Source organism: Haemaphysalis longicornis, unplaced genomic scaffold (genome assembly GCF_048455015.1).
Source record: "Haemaphysalis longicornis isolate Haplotype H1 unplaced genomic scaffold, Haemaphysalis longicornis Haplotype H1 scaffold_3, whole genome shotgun sequence".
Taxonomy (NCBI): domain Eukaryota; kingdom Metazoa; phylum Arthropoda; class Arachnida; order Ixodida; family Ixodidae; genus Haemaphysalis; species Haemaphysalis longicornis.
Window position 1 is genome coordinate 213,926,907 of NW_027526335.1, and position 8,874 is coordinate 213,935,780.

An 8,874-nucleotide genomic window follows, 5' to 3' on the forward strand; every position below is an offset into this window, starting at 1 on the left:
GCAGTGTGCAGCTCAGGTGTTTGGTGCAGAATTTATACACCCCCCCCCACAAAGATTCCCCAAGCAAGAGCACTCCGCCCAGGGATTGACACCCCCTCCCCCTCCAAATCGAAATTCTGGATCAACTCATGTTTTGGTGCTTCGGTGTGCGAGGTGCACTCTCCCACCCCTGCTACAGCGACCGTACAGACTGTCTACCTGTAGTATGTATACTCTTTCCTTCCCTATTCTCCCCCACACTGCAATGTACGCAGGTTCACCCTGTGCCAGTGTGGGTATGATGACATCCACAGGGTGTGCTTTCCTTGTCCCGAATTCAACCACTTGAACAGTGCCTGCGTGCATGCACGGGTGTTGCAAGCTGCATGCTAGTGGGAACGACTTTTGTGGGTGGAACTAGCGTGAATGGAACGAAATACAAAGACGGCTGCTGGAACACACGTTCATTTTGCGCCACATGCTCCCACACTTCAGCAAAGGAAACAGCCCGACACGCACGGGGCAAGAGTCCAGCAGAAAGAAAAAAGAAAGAGGGCTGGGGGAGGGGTCTACAGAGAAACTCACGGTGAACACAAATGGGGTATGCAGAAAGGGACACACGAGGCCTGGGCCCCATCTTTCTCGCCCACGTGGCTGCCCTTGGAGCCAAGAAGATAAACTGCAGCTTGAGCCTGCTCAAGTCTGTCACGATCGTTGCCCGACTGAACCGGGAGACGCGGGGAGGAGGGGGGATTGGCTGGCTCAGAGGAAGTAGTCGGGCGTGCGGCGGGTCACGTGCGGCTCCCCTTTCCTGGGCGCCGGGTCAAACTGGAGGAAGGAGTACTTGAGCTGGTCGTCCAACTCCATGATGGCCGCCTGGTTGCCGCAGCGGTAGCAGTAGTTGGGCGCGCTGAAGACGGTCACCACGTTGCGGTCGTGGCACCAGTTGTAGCCCTCCATGACCAGCTGGTGGGCGCGGGCCACCAGGGTGAGTCCGTTGCTGTGGTTGAAGGTCTCGGAGATGTCCTGGCCGAAGGTGTAGCCCGCGCCCCGCGGGGAGATGCCCCAGCCGCCGCGGTCGTCCGGGTCCGACCACAGCAGGTCGCACATGGGCCCCTCGTGGGGCACCTCCTGCAGCCTGTCCAGCGCCCGGATGTGGTCCAGGGTGTCGATGGACGGGGACAGGCCGCCGTGCAGGCAGAAGATCTTGCCGTCCACGAGCGCCGTCAGCGGCAGGTAGTCGAACAGGTCCGTGAAGTACTTCCACACGTTGGCGTTGCCGTACTTGCGCAGGCACTCGTCGTAGAAGCCGTACACCTGCGTGATCTGCCTGCTCTCGTGGTTGCCCCGCAGTAGGGTGATGCGCTCCCGGTAGCGCACCTTGAGCGTGACCAGCAGTGACACCGTCTCCACCGAGTAGTAGCCCCGGTCCACGTAGTCCCCCATGAACAGGTAGTTGGTGTCGGGAGACCTGCCCCCGATCCGGAACAGCTCCATGAGGTCGTGGAACTGGCCGTGCACGTCGCCGCACACCGTCACGGGGCACTTCACCTCTTTCACGTTGGACTCCTTGGCGAGGATCTCCTTGGCCTTGTCACACAGCGTCTTCACCTGGTTTTCCGTCAACTGCTTGCACTCATTGAGCTGCTCAATCCACGCGTCCAGCTCCTTTAACGCTTTCTTATCTTCTGCAGACATCCTCAGGACGAACTTGAAGCTCTAGGTACAACACGTTTTCGTTGTCTTTCCTATTTACGATAGGACACTGATACAAAAATGCACTACAAGGGCCGGCAGCCGTCCTTCTGTTCTGTTCGTTCGCGCTGGTATGGTGGCTACCATAACGCTGCTTCCACCCAAGAACGTCCGAGTCCCCTTGTAGTGCGCGAGATGAAAATAAATTGAAACCGAAACCAAAATTATCCTGCGTAGGATTTTTTCCCACTTATAAGACATTTAAAATAAACTAAAACGTAATGAAAACGGTCAGTATGAATAATAAAATTCTCTGCGAACTTTTTGTGGCACTATGGTCTAGCCACCATACCGGCACTGCGTGATTTGCTTCATAGAGTGAGAAACTATGATTTGCTCGTAGCAGCAGATCCGCCCTCTCTTTTTGCTTTGCCTTTGCGACGATTTTTTTAAAGTGGCTACCAAATGCGTTTATTACTGCAACTAAAAGGAAGTCGGCCAATAGCCGCTACACCGCTCGAATGACGTCATTCGAGTGACTGGGAAAGAGAGAAAAACATTTTGAGCAAGTTTCAAAGTTAATGTAGCTGAGGGGCATATAAAGCAGCAGTTTCTGGATGTGGCAGTTTGCGACCCCTTTATTTTAAGTATTTGAGTACATCCTGAAAGCATTCAAGGTATTAAAAAAATGTTGAAAAAGTGTTGCACGGTCTCTTCAAGCTTTGAACGTGCTGGCCACAGTGCTGGCTACAGCAGGCCGAGCAGCTGCTTTGGACTAGTACAAATGGTACAAACATATACATGGCAGCGCACATATTTAGCCATCACCTCTTTCTAGTAGAGCTGTTGTCTGCGATGGTTAAAAAGTGCATGCGTGTAGTGCACTTACAGCTTTAACTTTTAGCCATGGCTTTTAACACCTCATTCACTGTAGAGTTGTGACTATTTTCACATAAGGACACCATGCATTGATCCACTATCACTATAGCAGGACGCTCTGATGAGTAGACCTTGCATAGTGTGGACACCGCCCGAAGAGTGAAAGCTCAAAGAGTGGAAGCCCGATGCTTGCGCACATTCTTGTAAGCTGATGCGCGAGCAGTACAAGAGACTGTTGGAAAAAAAGCATGCCGTAAAGACCCGCAATTGTGCCGCCAAGAGGCAGAGGCCCACAGGCAGATGCACTGAAATGGCAACAAGCAGCAGCAGCGGCAGAACACTCTGCAGAAAAGAGGCTCGTTGCATCGTGCTGGCAGGAAACTGCTGCATCTATGGGTAAATCCCTTAGAACCGCTCTACTCATATGACACACTGGTGGCAAGCGTGGCTTGTTTTGCGAGTGCTTGGCTGTGGCCCAGTTCTCATATCTGGCATACGTACAGTGCACGTACACCAGATATGAAGTGCTGTGCCTAGTGTGTCTCGCATTAGGCACAGTACTGCATGTCGTAGTGAAGCCAAACGATGGCGAGGAGCGTGTAGTGCAGGAAGCAAGCAGCTCGTGCTGAAGCCTGGTGCCGACGCAGCCAGAGCTAGTGCTGGAGTGCTTCAAGTCGGAGCAGTCACTGGTGGTGGGTGGAACTGCTTTGTGTGGTGATGATTTTTAATGGTATCCCCTTTGTAACGGGCTGATGACATGTCATCTCACCAAAGAATTCACCGTTGCTTAACCGCGCCACTTGTAACGAAACGTTTGTAAGCATGAAATGGGCACCTAGCGGAGCAGCGCAGCCGGTGGCGGTCGGCGAAATGTTCTTGAGCATGGCTCTACTCGTCATTCCAGAGTGCATAATGAGTTATAAGCATAGAGGGGCCATGAAGACAATACAAGTTTGGTAAAAGGCTGCGTCGATACGATACCAATTTTGTCGCAAACTTTGAAAAAATAATGGAGATATTAAGGAAAACAGCTGAAGCAGTGATGACGTCCCTAGCCACTTTCCGGCCAGTTTTCTATGATGTTACGGACTGAATTGTTTCTGCCATTGGCAGCTGTTGAGCAAAGGCGCTGCCAGGAAACATGACTGAGCGATTGTAGAGGAGCCTCTAGTTCCGTTTGATCCTATCACTTCAATGAACTGTAACCTAATCATCACTTAATCACTTATTAATGACAACCTACTCTTAATCACTTTACCTTAATTAATCAACTGATTCACCCAATCGCTGAATTCACTCGATTCACTTAATCGGTTATTCACTAATCACTTAGTCGCATCTCTAATTAATATTTTTTTTATTTTGTAATATAATTTTTAATTTATTTTTAACAATTAACAACTAATCACATTAATCACTTGATTCACTTAATCACTAGAATAATCACTTAATCACATCCTACTCATAACCTAATCACATCGATGGACTTCAACGTACCATGCAAGTAGCATAATGATGACTAAGTTTCTATTGCTGGCCCATTTTACGTCACTGCTACGCATATAAGTCAGTGCAGTACGAAATGCGGAAGTTTTTGAATATTTCTCGCATTTTAATTTTGTTAAAAAAAGTCTATCGTGGCCGGAATAAAGCTGGGTGCGTTACCAAAGGCGGGTTCTTTCAGAATGAACCACGTTGCCTTTTGTCTTCATGGGCCCTTTAGTCGCAAGGTGTTTTCCAGATTGGGGAATCTCAACAAGTGGGACAATGCGAGGCATGCCACGTGCGTGATTTGTGCGAGTGCTGTGGACTGCACGCAGGCTAGGCACATTATCAACTAGTGCATGGCTTCTCAAAGTGGGTTTCGCAGAACCTAGGGGTTCCGCGAGCCACGGATAGGCAAATTTTCCCTCGTTCTGCACTTGCCAAGTAACTTAGATGGCGAATCCGAGGTGTGATAAATCTAAGGAACCTCCAATGCTCATGCCCGAGTGTCAGCAAGCACATCTCAGTGCATAACACAAAGGCGCAAGCTGCGCAATAAATCCCGCCAGCAGCTTGTAGCCAGCCCCACTCCGAAAACAGGCCGCGTGGTTAAGCTATTGCACTTGAACCATGCGCATTTCTCCTGTTTGGAGATAGGTGCCGCCAGCGTACGCGCTCGCGTAAAGTCGACATTCACGTGCAATAAATTCAAAAGCAAGCAAGCTTGCTTCCTTTTGAATTTATTGCATGTGAATGTAGCGTGAGCGGAATGAGGAATGGAAGGGGGGGGGGTTCCTTGGCATTTAACGGAGCTTAGCAGGGTTCCCTGGGACCAACATGCCTGAGAACCCCTGAACTAGTGCATATCACGATGCTCAATGCGCCAAGCTATGATGTGGAGTTGGAAATCCAAATTCATTCCTTCATGTAACTGTTGCAATATGCACAGAACAAATTTTAAGTGCCGCGTTATTGCCTATATATATACGCGGTTATGCGTATCAAGGAACACCTATGCAGCTAAATGTTCCTGCAAAGCTGTCATTGATGGCCGAATGAAGCATGTTGCGGGGCTGGCATTTGCAGTTTATTTGTTTATTTGGATGAGTGCCCACAAACAGCATGACGCCTTCAGCGTGGTGCACAGAAGAAGCAAAGGAAAGGAAAGGAAAGGGAGATGTGCGCAACAGAGAAAGGTGAGCATAAAAATGAAAATAATAATAACAATAGAACAAACGTAACAAACGTCACATGACTGACACACGATTTTACAACACAAAAGAAGACACGTCGATGAAGAAACAGTGTTGTGCACTGGCAAAGTTGGGGGGGGCCTTCAAGATTTATCCTGAGGAGAAAGAACTCAATGCTGCATAGACTCATTACTTATGGTGGAAACGTGGCTGATTTTGCACCAATGAAAATGCTCACAACAGTCACCTGATTGTGTTTCCAGAATAGATATGGCATGAGTGTGTGAAATCATTGCTTCATGCAGAAAGGCTTTGCTTGTAATAATTGTGTGAGCCTTATGCTTGCAACAGGGCTTATATTTGCGGGCTAGTTGGTTCATGGTCTCTGAAAAACCAGTACTACAAGGCTGAACGATGACACAGACATGCTCAGTAACAGGTCAAGCTCCTGAATTTGAGGAATAATAAAGCGCAGTGCAAAACCTCGCTCGCGCCATTGTGTTCTACTCACATGTCATCATGTTCGGGTGTCACACCGCATGCCCTGTCGAACAACTTCTTTGTTTCCAATTCATGGCTTTCGGACGAAGGCACATTAGGCACTCTAAGCTTCCGACTCCTCGCCCATTCCCCACGCGGGTACGTGACAAGAAAAAAGGAATGACGACATTAAATTTTCTTGTTCCGCTGCCATCAAATCCCATCAAATCACGTTTTTTATTTTTGATAGTGGTGGCCATTTTCTGTACCAGATGGTAACGGTGGCTTTTTGCACAATGGGGCACTTAGGCTTTCACCCTGAAAAAATATCGACAGCAGTAGCTTAATCACTTATGCAGGTGAGAGGTCGGAATGGCGCATATGGTTGCTTTTCCTCTGTTGCACGCATGCTTTACGAGGATAGAGTTTGAACGTTTACATGTGGCTGAATTTTGCAGTTCAACTCGTGCAATCGTTTGTGTATAGGGAAAATCTAGGCATCATCAAGTTGGTTGACCACAATTACAAGTGAACACTTGTGGCCAACATTTTCTCCAGGATGTTGGCACCATGCGGGAATGTACCGTGTTCCCACAGGCCCTTTTGTTTCCAACCTGTATTGCATAAAGCAGGGAGGGATGCTTAGATGCACCAAACATGTCAATCTTTCTGAAACTTGATTGGGAGGGTGCTTATAGGATTGAGAAAGTGCAGAACATGGGGAGATTTTATGGATTGCCTTGCAGATGCACAATTTTTTAACCTGTTCAGAGATGCATTATCGGATAACAGAGTGAAATCAAGTCAGTATCAGGTGAAGGAATATGAACATAGAAGAGTGTGGCTCAACGAATGCAAGGCCTACAAAGACATCCTGCCAGGCCATGAAGTGTAAGAAGACACCAAGAAATGGCATAGGCTTGGTGTGTGTTGCGTTCTCCTTTAGATGTCGTCGAATGAAACGTGCAAAAAAAAACATTTGGAAAATAAATACGTAGTCTATTGAGAATTGTGTTCGAGTCTGTTATTTTGTGGCTTTTGTAAAATCTGCTCACGTCCACAAAGGTGCCGTCTGATTGCTGTCGAGGTGCACAGTGGCCAACTTACGCAAGGTTACCACCTACAAATGCACCATGGCGACTCACCACTACAGGAGCTGTGGTGGGTCTGCAGCAGTCACCTTTGTTTGCAGGAACACGGACTAGAGTTCTTAAATATCTGCAGTTGCAGAACTCCTTTTAGGTACAATGTAAACTGCCACGTGGGCACTTTGGTCTTAGGGACCCGCTGCGGTGGCTCAGTGGCTAAGGCGTGCTGCTGAGCACGAGGACACGGGTTCGATTCCCGGCTGCTGCAGCCGCTTTTCTCATGGAGGCAAAAAGCAAAAATGCCTGCATGTTCGAGCTTTCGGCGCACATAAAAGATCCCCAGGAGGTCAAAATTAATCCAGAGCCCTCCACTCTGGCGCGCCTCATCACCTGCGTAGCATCGGAACGCTAAACCCCACAATCGATCAATCAACTTTGGTTTTAGAAGCCAGAAGTGTATTCACCACAAAACCAATTTGAGTGAGAAGAGTGGTGCTCAAGATGTGCGCGACGTCAAGTGTCCTTAAACGCAAGAAGAACTTGTATGCGTTGCTGTGCGGAGATGTTTGTGGCATGAATTAAGAAATAAAAAGTTGATGTTGGGACAACTCCCTTCTGCTCCCCCTCTTTTCTGCATTCCTCGATGGCAGTACGAATGAGAGTGAGGAAAGCTAAGAAAGGTGAGCAGCCCATTAAATAAACTGAAATAACACGAGGCGTTTTGAATAACTTTGTGGTAGTAAATTTACATGACATATTTAAATTTTTCCAAACTGAGCTTCACCACAACAGAACTCATTTGTTTGCATCCTTCTCTTTGTTCGCTAGTCACAAAGAAGTTGAGTGCTTGCAGCTGTTGCACTGCAGGTGTTTTTGGCATCTTCCAAGCTCACAAGGGATGAAGCAACAACGTTCAGACGACTTCAAACTAACACGTATCCACACCGTACCCTTCTTCATGCCATTTATCCGACAGATTATCCAGCCACCTGCCACTACTGCCCAGCGCCCGGTACCCTATACCATCAGGTGTGGGAGTGCCAAAAGACACCGGACCTGCACCCAATCCCCAACCCCTCTATACAACAGTGGACGGCGCGGTTGACCAGCAAGGACCCTACGTTCCAGCTTGACCTGGTGCAAAGGGCCCGCGCAGCCAGCCGCAGCCAGGGGATCCCGGACTAGGGATCCCCTCCACCGGGCGGGTGCCCTAACAACTGCACCTGTTGTTTTAATAAAGATTTGTTTCATTCATTCCAAGCTGAAGCAGGTCTCACAAAGGCGGCTGCATGCTGAATGCACAACAGCCGTTTCCCACGCCCAATTTTTCTTACCCTCCGTTTTTACTCTCGTCACTGCACAGATAAATGTATTGAGCTTTGGCATTCGAGTGTGGCAAGCTAAGCAGCACCAGCGCCAACTTGGTCAGGTGTGCAGTCGTCTGTGCCGTCTTCAAAGCTCTTGCTCACGATCTGACGTGCCACCTCGCTGCCATTTGGGGTGAAGGGAATGCAAGTGGCAAGTCCTTCCACTCTATAGCCACACACTCCAGCCCACATCGCACTTATGAATGACTCGGGAAGTCATGAACGTCGTTTGGGGGGTCCTGACAAACTTGGGGGTTGCGCAGTCAACTTTCTTTAGGTGGGGCTACATTGGAACCGAGGCATTCCGGGAAAACATTTTCCACTGCACGGTCCAGCAGATCCTTCAGCGCATGTTCACTTTCGCCACTTACACAAGCCTTCTCCAGCGGCAGCACATTATGAAGTTTCATGATGCTTGAAAAAAGTGCACAATGATTTTCATCTGGCTGTCGCACATTTCTCTGGTTTTTACTGGCAAAGAAAGGGGCCGGGGGGGTGAAGCTATTGTGTAACAGGGCTAAGTTTCGCAACTGGTACGCATTTAGAGAGCTCTAGGTGTCTTCAATTTGGCTGCACCCATTCAGGTAGTGCAGCACTCGCCTCTTCGATTTTCGAGTGCAGCCTGCACTTTCCTCTTCGATTTGGAAATGGTGCAGAAAGTAGAGGACGAGTTCACGGCTTTCCCTGCACTTTTCCGAGAGGAGGTGC

At 48.8% G+C, this 8,874-nt stretch overlaps 1 pseudogene; it reads right to left on the reverse strand.

Annotated features, from left to right (window-relative positions):
* Window positions 1-428: 428 nt before the first annotated feature.
* On the reverse strand, window positions 429-1,854 carry LOC144175975 (serine/threonine-protein phosphatase 2A catalytic subunit beta isoform pseudogene; annotated as a pseudogene).
* Window positions 1,855-8,874: the final 7,020 nt, after the last annotated feature.